Raw genomic sequence first — 13,417 nt, 5'->3', positions numbered from 1 at the left:
TGTGGCACATCTGTTGTAGTGGAGACATAATGCATTCATGCAGGGGCTCTCAAGATTCTCCATGTAGCACTACATACTGTACACACACACACACACACACACACACACACACACACACACACACACACACTCCACACACACACACACACACACACACACACACACACACACACACACACACACATTTTTTAAACACAAAGGAAGAAGGAAGGCACACCGGAGGAGGGGTCTTATGACAATTTTACAGAAAAATCCCTTCTGCATAAAGCCATGGCTGCACACAAAGACACGCTGAGACACGTTCTCTCAAATTGGCCCACTGACCTTCAGATACCCTCTATAACATGCACAGCTTTTAGTATTCTTGACTTCTATTGCAGAGAGGCAAAGAGAGAAGACAACACATTTTGCATATTACTGTAAAGAAAGGAACCCTTTATACACAGCAATGAGTCACTGTAGTCCGCAGCTGATTTTGAGAGAATTTGAAGATTCAATATGTACTGTATAAAGTATATGATTGTCCATGATTAACTTTAAAATCTGAATTTATCTTAATATTGCTTTGATCAGATTCTACTGCAACAGCATGTTATGTATTATTTGGATCATTAGCACAATTAATAGTAGAAGAAGTTAAGGTCTAGAGTGGCAACAATTTATTTTCATTATCGATAAGTCTGCTGATTCATTTCTCTAACTCTATGCTATAAAATAGTAAAAATGCAATCTCTTACATGCATTAAATACCATGTTATTACAACACTGCAGCTCATTTATTGCTGTTGCTGTCATAAAAAAGCAGACCCTCTTATCAGTGAAGTGCCATTTCTCTGTAAAAAAGGTTTTAACCGTACTTCCACCCTGCCCTTTATTTTTCTGCGTTGATCTACTCTGACAATGTGCCGCCTCAAACTTGCAGACTGTCTTTGCGGTAAGAGCAAAAGTCTCCTCTGTGGTGCCCGACCAGTACCACATAAGATAGGACAGAGCACAATCGTGTTGGGTAGCGAGCTGGATAAAGTAAAAGTAAACATAGCGAAGGTGGACATTGGACATATTATTTTAAGAATGAATGTCTTTCTCTTATTATCTAGTTTGACAGGCTGTCATTACGGAAAAAGAACATATACTACTTGAATTTTTGTCTGGGGCTAAATAACGTGGTGTGGGATCAGTGCTAGGACTTGTGTACTCGCCGATACCAATATCAGCATTTAAGGCAGCCTTTGACACAAGGGCTACCCAGAGCAGTGCTGACAAAACAGCAACATGTGATGGTTGGAATGGGAACGGTTTACAGTTGATGCTAAACAAATTATGCTAAATTAACTTATGTGTTGTAGCCTACATATTCCAGCAACCCGCCAATAGCATCTGACTTAATTTATCCACCAACAAAGATTTTTACTTGCGTTTGGCGAGTGGTGGGTACTAATTTTGGACCCTGCTAGGAATAGATAATATTTTTGTGTTAGTAAAGTTTTAAATAATGCCACAAATTAAAAGATAGATCATTAGTTGTTTGTGCTTTGTCAGCTTGCAGGTCTCTGCTGATGGTGGTGGTGCCTGCTGCCGTGGTCCTGCATGACGCTTCCTGCTACTATTATAATCTATAACCTTAGCTGTGCTTGTTTCTACTATTCTGCTGTATTAATAAGTCATATTCACATTACTATAGATATTATTATAGTTACTGGAAGTGTGTCTGTCTCTGTCTTTTTCTCTCTCTGTCCATCTGTCCGTCTTTTCTCTCTCTCTCTCGTTTTCTTCCTCCCCAACCGGTGCAGACAGATGTGCGTCCTCCACAGAGCTGGGTCTGTCTGACGTTCCTGTCTGCTATAGTGAAGGTTTTCGTTGTCACCGTACTCTACGGGGGAATTGTTGGGTCTATGTAAATCATAAATAAGTCATAGAGTGTGGTCTTTACCTACTCTGTAAAGTGTCCTGAGATAACTTTTGTTATGATTTGTCACTATAAATAAAATTTAATTGAATTGAATTATTTGCTACTGATTTTAAAAAACATTTAACAATGAGGACACTCCATAGCGAAGGACAAATCCCACCTACCAGCAATTGTGCGATAGGAAAGAATAAAGCGCTTCAGCCCGCCTGTAAGCCCCCTGTATTTTAGCAGAGCAGGACATAATCTGAAGAGGTCTTTAGCCTTTTCTCATGAGAAGAGAGGCAATGAGAGCACACAGCAGTGGTGTTACAATGGATTCAGCCCTCTGTCTGCTACAATATGCCTCTCTAAAGCTCTCCAAACCAGGCTTACTGTAGCTCCTCGTCCCTGGCACCACCTCGCTCCCTCCCTGTGCCAATGTCAACTTCAGCTCGGTACAGCGCCAGTCAGCAACGCCAGACGCAGCTTAGTTTGTGGTGATGTCTGCTCTCCACTCGAACGGGGTTTCTTCTCTGCGTCTTTCTTTCTTTCTCCTTTGGTTGGATGAATATTTTATTATTGTCTCTTCCTTTGTTCATTGTTATTTCACTTTTTCTTTCCTTCTCCTTTCCTGTTTGATTCATCTCCAAACTTGACTTTATTTTCTTCCTTTTATTGAGTTTAAATTTATCAAGTTTGCGCGTATAGCAGTGTTTTGTTGGTTCAGGTTGTCATGTGTATACAGAGGGGCTTTACCGAATCTATTAACCCCTGCATCATACTCACAGCTACTACTACTACTACTACTATACCAATTACTACAATATTGAAAACCACATACCATTCAAAATAGCCTGATGTGAACTATCACCTTTAACAAATCAAACCAGTCTAAAACAGAGCTTTTCCTCCTAAAATCTATTTTACAGCCAATTTTCAGACATAACCTTGGAGTGACTTGGGATATGTGAGGATAATTATATATGGTTCTGAGAGAAGTAGTCAAGTGCTGCACAGCCGCTCATGGTCTGGAGACTCCTGAGACAAAGGCTACAGAGGGATACTTATCATGCAGAATAGACTCTCGTTTGGTTTAACAAGGAGCTGAGCAGCGGGGTGAGAGAGAAATGGGTCTATAATCAAAAAGAATAACCAATTGAAGGTAGATGGAAGTTTTCGGTTTAAGATTGTGGCTTCTATTGAACTGGCTGTGACTTTTGTATTAGAAATTTCCGAGCGGACAATCGTACTGAAGAGACACATGGAGAGTGCACTGTTGCCCTCATGAGGCAAAGTGAAAAACACTCAAATTTGAAGAAGAGGACTTCCTCTGAAATGGGGCAAAGTCACTGCAGCCACATAATGAGACAATACGTAAGGACAAATAGCAAACATAACTAGTCTAGTTTAAACCAAGACAATTTGTGTCTTTGCCTGGATCTCGGTCTGATGCCAGTGGGCCTAGTTGGTAGCACACCACATATGGGTAATAGAGGAAAACAAGTCCTTTGTTATCTTAGTGCTCCTGGGTACACCCCTCTGGGGGTCTTTGGGAGGGCAGGAGGACCCTAGGAGGGGGCCTGTATCTGTCACCTCGGTTTAGGGCCGATCTCATGGCGGCTGACCCAAATCAGCTCCCTGTGGCTACGCCGGGCCCCTCCACAGATTCCACTGCTGCCGATAATAGGCGCGTATGGCAAAGCATCCAGACACTGGAACCAAAGTAGCCCTGACAGCTGTCAACCAGGACAAACATCCTTCTGCGTGACACACGCGCATTTCGAGGACGGTAGTGTGTGTCGCTATTATAGTATGTCTGTGTATGTGGGTGAGTGTATGTGCACGATTGTTTTTCTACATAAGTGTGTCCATTATTTTGTCTGTGTGGGTCCCTGTACTTTTGTTCCTCGTTTTGGCACCGCCTATCCAGAGTTTTGGTTAAACACCCGGCATTTCCAGACAGACGAGCCGACACCATGTCAGGAGCAATTTGGTGCGGCGGTAGAAATCTCTTCCTGTAGGGGAGCTGTCATGGATGAGAAATCAAAGACACCTACGTGACTAGCTGGGTTGCCTCCGAGCTGGAAGAAAAGCTTGGTGACATGACCTGATTTCCCCCGTTTTACAGAACACACAGCAGAAGATGGAGGAGTTGCCTGCTGCTCTGCAATATGGAGTAATAACATTCTTTCCCCAGGCACAGGGTTTGTGTATGTCATACTGCATATGCTATATAGCTGAAGCAGCAGCTTTGTCAACCAGAATGGACAAATGTTATCTATGCTGGTGGCTCAGCAGGTTCAGCAGACTGTCATGCAGTAGTGATGTTGACGTTCAGGGGTGAACATAACCTTTGCCTCATGTTAGAGCGAGGGGGCTGCCAGTGACCGGCGCCCCGTGCAGTTGGGATTTCGGTGCCTTGCTCAACAGCACCTCGGCAGTGCCCAGGAAATGAACTGGCACCTCTCCAGCCACCAGTCCACGCCCCATTCATGGTCCACACAAGGACTCGAACCAGCGACCCTCCGGTTCCCAGCCAAGTCTATGCCTATGGAGTGAGCTACTGACACCCACCAACCCTCCTGAACTCAAAAAAACTACCAAGTTGTTAAGTAAAGGCCTGCAGTTCAGTTCCCAACGTAAAAAAGCACAAAGGCATCTCCCCACTGTGAGGGATTATAACTGCGTAAGAGGGAAAGTGGGAGTTGCTGCAAAAGCACAATAGCGCTCAACAAATCTTCCCAGAGTAAGTGAAGTTCAAAAACTAGGAACCTAATAAACAAGCAACAACAGACAATAAATCCAAAGCCCCAGAGGAAAATGAAATGAAAAACTGCTTGCTTCCACCCACGAGCCTCTGAGCAGAGCAGCGGAGGTGAGGATAAATTCCACTACCACACCGGGTCTTTCAGGACGCAGAGCTGACTCTGGTCCTTACAAGCTAATTACAGCTGACTACATGAGGGTGTGTGTATGTGTGTTCTCGTGTGAATATATAAGTGTGAGGTCTCATTTGTCTCAATGCTTGGTGATGACATTTATACTTTCTGGCCAGGATAAGTTCAAGTACAGTATGTGTGCGTATGCGTGTGCGTGTGTCTAATGTCAGCACCTTTAAAAGTTCAAGTATATAACCATATGTTTGCCTGGATCAGTGTCAGTAAGGATATGTGTCAGTCTAAAGGAATTTGTTTCTGAGGTAGAAACAGGTGCAAGAAGCTGACAGTCAACTAGAGAAACTGTCCTACCTGCGTACATCCCTGCCTGTATGTCACCAACAGTCCCTGCATCCGTCCATCAGAGGGGTAGTGGGTGCTTTAAGAGTGTAATCTAATCAACTACACCACATTTAGAAACATCATGTCCACTGAGAGATTTAACAGCCAGGTGGTGGTTTATGTATGGCATACATTTAATGTATTGCTTTACCTGCAATTAATGTCAAATTGATTGCCATATTTACAGAAATGGTGGCAGTTATACACCAACATTGTTGCGGAGAGCTTTAAGCTCTCAAATGCTACTAGAGCGTACATGAAAACACCTGAAAACAATCATCTGCATCTTATAGGTGGAGCTTAAGCTCGGGCATTCAAATTCAGTCAGGCTCCCCTTTAATATGGTGACTTAATAAATCAAGAATATGGATTGTAGCTACACCTTCACTGAGCTGTCTGCTTGGCCACCAGAGGGCAACTTCTGGGTTATAGCACATTTCTGACACTATGTAGCCTGTCTTCATTGTCAGGGTGTATCTTGCTATATCTTGTGTTGCATCTACGGGTAAATGTAGGTATTCTATACATTACATTGTTGTAATGACCAGGAATGAAACAATCGTATTGTGACCTAGGGAGTCAAGTTTGTCCAAACTGTACTTGCAAAATAAATTACATTTCAATTTGGAGTCCTTTCACTAGCAGGGTGAGATGTATGAATGGTTTTACTCTCTACAGAAAACAAAACCTTATCAATCGTACTGTACTGCAAGAATTAAATGGGGCTTCATGGATCCACTAAAATGTTCAGAAAACCACTGCACGACACAATTCATCTCACTAAGCTGGAGAGATGAATAAATAGTTCACATTGTGTGAGGTGAATACATTACACAGTCTGAGAGATGTTGGTGACAGACAGCCAACCAGACACAATAGTCTCCAATCTATGCCAAAAGAGGCTGGATTCACTCACAAATACACACAAACACAAAACCCAGAGACATACTTACATACACACAAGCACAGACAAACAGAGTAATTAGTCTTTGATTTCCCCTGGCAGTGTTCTGGTACCAGGGGGCAGCTGCTGGGACCCTGCTTTAGCCTTGGCTAATTTCACTCACAGCTTGAACTCGACCCAGCACAGGTGCCCAATTGGCACCCATCCGCTGTTGCCATGGTAATGCCAACTTCAGAGGCCAAGAAAACGCCAATTGTCCAAGGAGCTCAACCACAGGGGCCATGGAAGTGGTCCTCATTATAAACAGGCAGAATTAGCAGAAATAGAGGACACAGTCAGATATAGACGGTTCAGTTAGGTTCAATTAAGATTTCTCTTTCCCTTTCTTTGCTTCCTATAGGTTTTTGGCATTTTTGTTATTCTCTCAAGAAAAAAAGAAACCTGTGCCTGTTATTCTGAGGCTGGTATCAACTCCAACACAGAAAGGATATGCAGATTCTGTGCAGCAGGCGGCGTGCAGGCGGACTACTATAACTTGGGCTTGAGTGCCTCTTTGTGGTTCACAAGTGTCACTGCAATGTTCATTGACCTGCAGTTCCACACCTAAATGCACCTGCTGTAAAACACACTACACTGAACCGCTGATTTTGATGCTTCTGCTGTGACAAGCATGTTTCCGTTAATCACTCTTGAGAATTCACCCCTCGCCCTTGCACTCATTAAGCCCACGGGACAGGCTTGCTTAGGCTCATCTATGTTAATAGGGAGATCCAGACTACACCAAGGGACCACTCCTCAAATAACCTTCATTTACCTGTTATCAAGCTCCTTTTTTTTTCTCCCCCAACATTATCTTTATTGAATTTTCACAATGTTTTCAAAATTCATAAATATACAAAAATAAGAGTGCTCTCACATCAAGGAAGACGTCAGGGTTAACTTAATGGTTGTCCAGCAGTTAAATTGTCCTTCTTTACAAGTCAGGTATTTATGAGATAACATAGAGCAACACTTATTTCACTTTTGTGCGTGGATCAAAAAAAATAATTAAGATGTAAAGTATAAGTACAGAATAAAGAAATCAAATATCGAAAGAAAAGAAATTACTTTGGATCTCTGCAAAGGACTACCGACAGCTACGCCTCGTCAGCTTCATTCCCCACATTACTTAAATCCCCCCTCTCCATATATTCCATAAAATGACCCCTTATGTTTTGAAATAGTAGAAGTTTTTCTTTTATAATGGTACAGTTGTGGATATTTCCTTAACCCAGTTGATGAGTTTTGGTTTACTGGTACTCCTCCATGAGAGTGCTATGACTCTTTTTGCAAGCAGTAAACATAAATACAGGGCAGTGATTATTTTTCTAGACATGATTCTATAACCCTTTAACCCTATAACCCCCCAGCATGAAATTATATAACCCTAGAATAAGTCGTTTAGGGTCAAGAACTAGTTTTATACCTTGTACAGTCTCTAAAGCTTGTTTAATCTCTTGCCAAAACTGTTGGACATTACAAACACAGTGAAAGAACGTCCCCTTCTCCTCTCCACACCTGATACACAGGTCTGGGACAGTATCGTTATACTCACTAAGTTTTTCTGGTGTCACATACTTTGTCCTCATTACCCCATTATATTGGAGTACTCTGAGACGAGTATTGGTAGTTTGTATTTGTGCTTCAGGACACACTTTTTCCCAGTCCTCTGAGGGCAAGTCCTTTTGTAAATCTTCCCTCCAGGCATCAAGTTTCCTTAATGAACACTCGGGGGATCCCTCCGCTAACATGTTATATAGTCTGGAGATAATTCCCTTTCCATAGCAATCCTTTTTCATTTCCATTTCCATTTACGAATTGGACAACGGGGGGATCGACAAACACTGGTTTTGAGAAGATGTGATAAAATTTCTCACCTGCAAATATTTAAATTGATGTTTGTTTGGAATATCACACCTGGTAGTTAACTCTTCAAATGACATCAAAATCCCACCATCTGATCCCATGAGATCCCCTATTGTTTTTAAACCTTCTCAAAACCAGGGTCTGCTCTGCGCGGAGGGAAAAACTGGTTTCCCCATGTTGGGCTGAAGCGTGACACACAGGAGGTTTCACCTAAATACTTCTTGACCTGATACCAAATCACAATCATATTTCTGAGTATAGGATTTTATTTTCAACAAAATAACGAGATAGCAACTTGCATACTAAGCAAGACAAGTGAAATGGGGCACAGACAAATGTAAAGAGGCTTTTTGAAGTGTGCGTGTGAACACATTAGTCCGACACTCACACTCTTATACCACGCATTCAAAGGACTTAATTACAGGAATCAAGTATGCAACTGTGTCACACAATGAGTTTGTCTTTCCCAACAACAGTTTAGAAGTTTTATATTCCATTTTAAATGTTAATGCAACAGCCCAATTTCCTTGCCATGACCATTAAAGTTTAATCTACTTTGATCTAATTGGCCATATCACGCCCATTTCATCCCTTTATAAACTCATTTCAGCAAACCCATATTGTGAATTTCTTACCTAAGGCCATCTCCTAACCAGGAGTCATGTTAATAGCCGGATTGCCATCTGGTGTATGGATGAAGTGTCTGTATCACAGCCATTTCATAGCTATCAGAGGTTTTTTTTTTACACTGACTGAATTTTCTTAAGTGTAACCTAAGGCTCTTGAGCTAGATGAAAGTTTACAACCTCCTTTCTAGACACTCTTGATTGACTGTATGAGTTTGTCATTTGGCCAGGGGCTCATTTAGTCCTGCTGATAGTCCCTTTGAAATTAGCAGCAGTGTCTAAAGCTGTCCATGTAACACAGACAAGAGACTACGGTCTCTACTATCATCTGAAAAACACGTCTCCGTATTTGTATTCACATGGCTGTGCTAAGAAATAAACATTAATTTCCAAATACATTCTGGTGTGAAGCATCCTTAAAATTGTACTTGGTGGTATTATTCTTACCACCACCAAGGAGGTTATGTCTTTGGCTTAGTTTGGCAGCAGGCCTTGCCTCTGCTGTAGATATGAAGCATGTAGTTAGTGTTTCTAATGATACCCCTAACCCTCACACCTCATTTACTATTTCGTTCGATTTATGGTACTTTTTCATCTTAAACACACTAAAGGTTGTTACGTTTCACAGTGTGCTGCTATCTGAAACACGTCGATATGGATATTATATGACCTGTATTTTTAAAATCCACAGCTTGTTCTAAACCTGAAATATTTGACCCTGATGTAACTTTAAGACACATCCTTGTGACCTGGAGTCAGAGGCTTCGCCGTCTCACCACAAGGTCCTCAGTAAAGCTTCCACACATCCTGAGTTGGTACAGCAAAGTGAAGAGGTCACAGACACACATTTGTATAGAAATCACCCTACAGATCTAGATTCAATTATTACTACTACTACTACTACTGCTACTACTAGTTCACACTTCAGTCCAACTGGTGGCAGTAGTGCACCAAAAAGCATGTGTGGCAACCGCTAATAAACATCATGAAGCCTTGGAAATCTATTACTATTACTCAAGCACACATTACACTTAACGCATAAATAGTGACGGATACAATACTACAGGTAGTGTTGGGACATCATGGACAGACAAAAGGGAACTTAAAGATCCTGTATTTGTGCTCTTGTTTTCAGCCTGCTCAAAGAATTGCATCTCCCGAACCTCTGTTATCTGAGCAAAGAAATCCCAAACACACATCATTGTTTCGTCAGAATTATCTTTATAAGGAGAGAAATCAAGGCATAGACCTCCGCTTCACAAGAACCAACCTTGGAACAGCAAGAGGGATGTTTATGTAACACAGAACGCAAACCAAGACTAACCAAGTGCACATATACACTCTCATATTCCTGCTGCATGTGAGAAGTTAGATCAGATGTGACAATCTGTGTAACAGGAACAGGCAGGCTGCAGCATGCAGCTCTATGACTCCATATGAATCAAAGAATGACAATCTGACAGCTGAACCGGAGCCAGACAGTCGTCGTCGTCGTCCCCCCCCCCCCCCACACACACACACACACACACACACACAGCTTGGGTACTCCCAACAGTAAAGTCACCGAAACTTGAAAAGTTGTTTGCTCTGTTTTCTCTCCATGTCACTGCAGTGAGATCATTTATTTACACTCACTGTAAACGTGACAGAAACCGTTACAGCACAAACACCAATAGTGGACATGAGCACTCAGTAAATATAGGGTAGGGAGTATCAGTCTGATGTAAAGTTTAAAGGGGAATTCCTTTGAAAGAAAGAGGAAAAGAGTGAAACAGAGACAAGGTGGTTAAAGAAGAGACCAGTAAAATTGCAGTTGATGTATGATATAGGCTGTACTTCATACACATGTAATACACAATATAGGACTTAACATTCAAAGTACTGATAAACTGATCAGGCGCAAGCGAAGCATGATCTTAGTGGGAGAAACTAATAGAAGAACTAAGAAAATATAAATGTTTTGTTTATCAGCTGCAAAAACAACATATGCTGCCCATCTGCAGCGGCAAAGCTGACACTGACACCTTATAACAGTGTGTGTTAAGTGTTCAGATTATATGTGTGCAGGGACCCCAGTCCAGTCTGACCCACTGCTTTTTGAGGGAGCAGGCAGCATGAAAGGCAGGAAGCTGTACAGAGTTGAAATAGGTCTCAATGTAAACCATGTAATGTCAACTTGGGTAAGGGATAGAGGTCATGCATAGGGTCTTGTGGTGCAACTGTGGCAGTTCTATAACTGACTCCAGAGCAGAAGGTTGTGTGTTCAAATCATGTCCGGGTCAATGATGTTTAAGGACTGGACTCACTCCAATGACCTGGGCCGTCAACTGTTTGAAGAAATGCCACAAGACTTCACAGCTCATCAGCTACTCAACTACAGAAATGTCTACCATTAAATCAACAGCTAGGAATGCAAAGGACAATGAATTACTAACAGATAGCATACCTTAAAACTCTGAATACACCTGAATGTTGTAGTACTTAGGGCGCACTCACACTGTCCGTCCGTACCGTGCCCCGTGCTTTAGGGTACTTGCCTCCCCCTCCCTCTCCCCCCACGGCCCAGGCCTGTTCGTACTCACACTTCCTGGGCCTCGCGCGAATGCTTCTTGCTGCCTATACGTCATCATGGCGTAAAATATCAGACGCATAGCGATGCGTCGCTTTGTTTACAAATCTTTCTGTAGACCTCTGAGTTTTTGTGCATCTTGTCGACTGTTTTTGAATATTTTCATCGACCAAATCTGCAGTAAACACTCCACCTCCGCATCACACCAACGTGAACCTTTCACCGCCATGGTTTTAATAACCACGCATGGTCCCTCCTTCTTTTTTTCTATGTCTGAACAGGCGCACATAAAATTACGTCAGAACCGCCGTAGGCCTCGTGCTCATGCTCGTACACGTGCCCACACTCGTGCTCGTACATGTGCAAACGTGCTTTACAAAAGCCCACCTCTCCCAAACGGTCCGTGGCCGGCAAGAATGCCGCAACTAGGCACGGTACGGTCACACTCACACTGGTCAAACGAACTAGACTTTAGCCGTGAAAACTGTTTGGGCACGGTACGGATGGACAGTGTGAGTGCGCCCTAATTGACTGTCGTGAACAGCTATCACTTCAGCTGGTTATGGCTTAATGGACTCTTTCTTAGATTATATGTGAACTTTAACACCGTTGAAATATTTGCATGTGGTTGAAAGTGTTACCACAAGGCTCAAGGATCGGTAAGCAACAAATGGAGGCCACACATAATATTATAACAAAAACGGCATAAAACTACAACTAACTAAGAAACAAAGTACAACAATGTAAAAAAATATATATATATATTACCAATATCAGTTGATATGAAAATGAAATGAAGTTTTAAGCACATAAGTGTGAGAATACACTTGAGTTTATTCTGAGACTTCCTTAAAGTCCAGCACAGCCCAATGCATACAAATACAGCGCTGTGTTAATGGGTTAAAAGTAACAGTTAACTGTGCTCCTGCCAGTTTGAAGAGTGAAATGGGGATGGAGGCAGTAACTGATGGAAAGAACTGGATGGACTGGATTTACTACTAACAACTATAGACACACAAAGAAGCAAGCACCCACACACACACACACACACACAGAGAGAGATAAGATCATGTGTGTACACACACAGAGACAGAGGGCTGTTCCCGCGGTGTGAAGTTAGTTGTCTCGTAACACATCAAGCTGAGCTATGCACGCTGTGTCATTGACCACAACTACTAACAGAGTTTTACTACAGTACCGATCGTGACCGTACAATTACGGTTTATGTTTTAGGCTGATAATGTTGACGGTCTGAGAATATGATACAGACCTATAGTACACTACATAGCAGTAACATAACCCCAATTACTGTAAGACTAAACTGATGAGAGTGATACACAAATAATCAAAAATCAGCTGTTAGGGTGCTTGGTTAGGCAATACAATTGTGTCATTCAGTTTTCTATCAGCAGCAGGATGTAAAAAGCCTACACAACCACCAGAGGGAGCAGATATTCACAGCATAAGAACAAATGGAAGATACTGAAAAGAAGAGGAAAGGAGAGATATTGAAAAGGGAGGGGAGAGGAGGGGAGAGGAGAGGAGAGGAGAGGAGAGGAGAGGAGAGGAGAGGAGACGAGACGAGAGGAGAGGAGACGAGAGGAGACGAGAGGAGAGGAGAGGAGAAAGGAGTGCTTCAGACAGCAGGTGCAAAACAGCTGCTCCCAGCACTGATCCCACCTGATGTGTAACCATGGCACCTGCCACATAATCATTGTAAATCGTGTAGATGCACATGGACACATACTCTCTCTCATACACGCAGTTTCTATTTTATGCATAAATGCACACAAGAAAACAAAAAGCATGTGTGAACGGACCACAGATCGATTCACATCTCGCTGAACTTTTAACCTTCGATGTCACAAGAGACATGTTTCAACATGAAACACCAGCATACATTTTCAGATTTCACACGATAGCAGTGCCTCCAAAACCCGCAGATATCCTCAGAGAACGGCAGACAAGAATCAGATATTACACTTTCAGTAGGAACTCACATTTCATCAACATCTAGAGGATACATCATGGTGGCCCTGTTGGCTTTAAGCATATATATATATATATATTTGAAGTGATGATGAAAATACCAGATAAATCACTGATATCACACTATCAATGTTGTATAGAAGTCCTGTCTGTTACATTTTATTATAAGCAAATGTGCTGAATTAAAATGAACTGATAACTAGCTAACAATCATTTCAATCAGACAGGTTATGGTGCACTAACTGGCCGGACATTAAA

The 13,417-nt window shown here is 42.2% G+C and overlaps 1 protein-coding gene across 3 annotated transcripts in view; it reads right to left on the bottom strand.

The window, feature by feature from the left end:
* LOC310963228 (partitioning defective 3 homolog) overlaps positions 1-13,417 on the bottom strand; it is a 365,271-nt gene that overhangs the window by 309,264 nt on the left and 42,590 nt on the right. The gene's annotated exons all lie outside the window — the stretch shown is intronic.

Source organism: Echiichthys vipera (assembly GCF_963691815.1).
Source record: "Echiichthys vipera genome assembly, chromosome: 21".
NCBI lineage: Eukaryota > Metazoa > Chordata > Actinopteri > Perciformes > Trachinidae > Echiichthys > Echiichthys vipera.
This window is presented reverse-complemented; position numbering and strand designations above follow the sequence as displayed.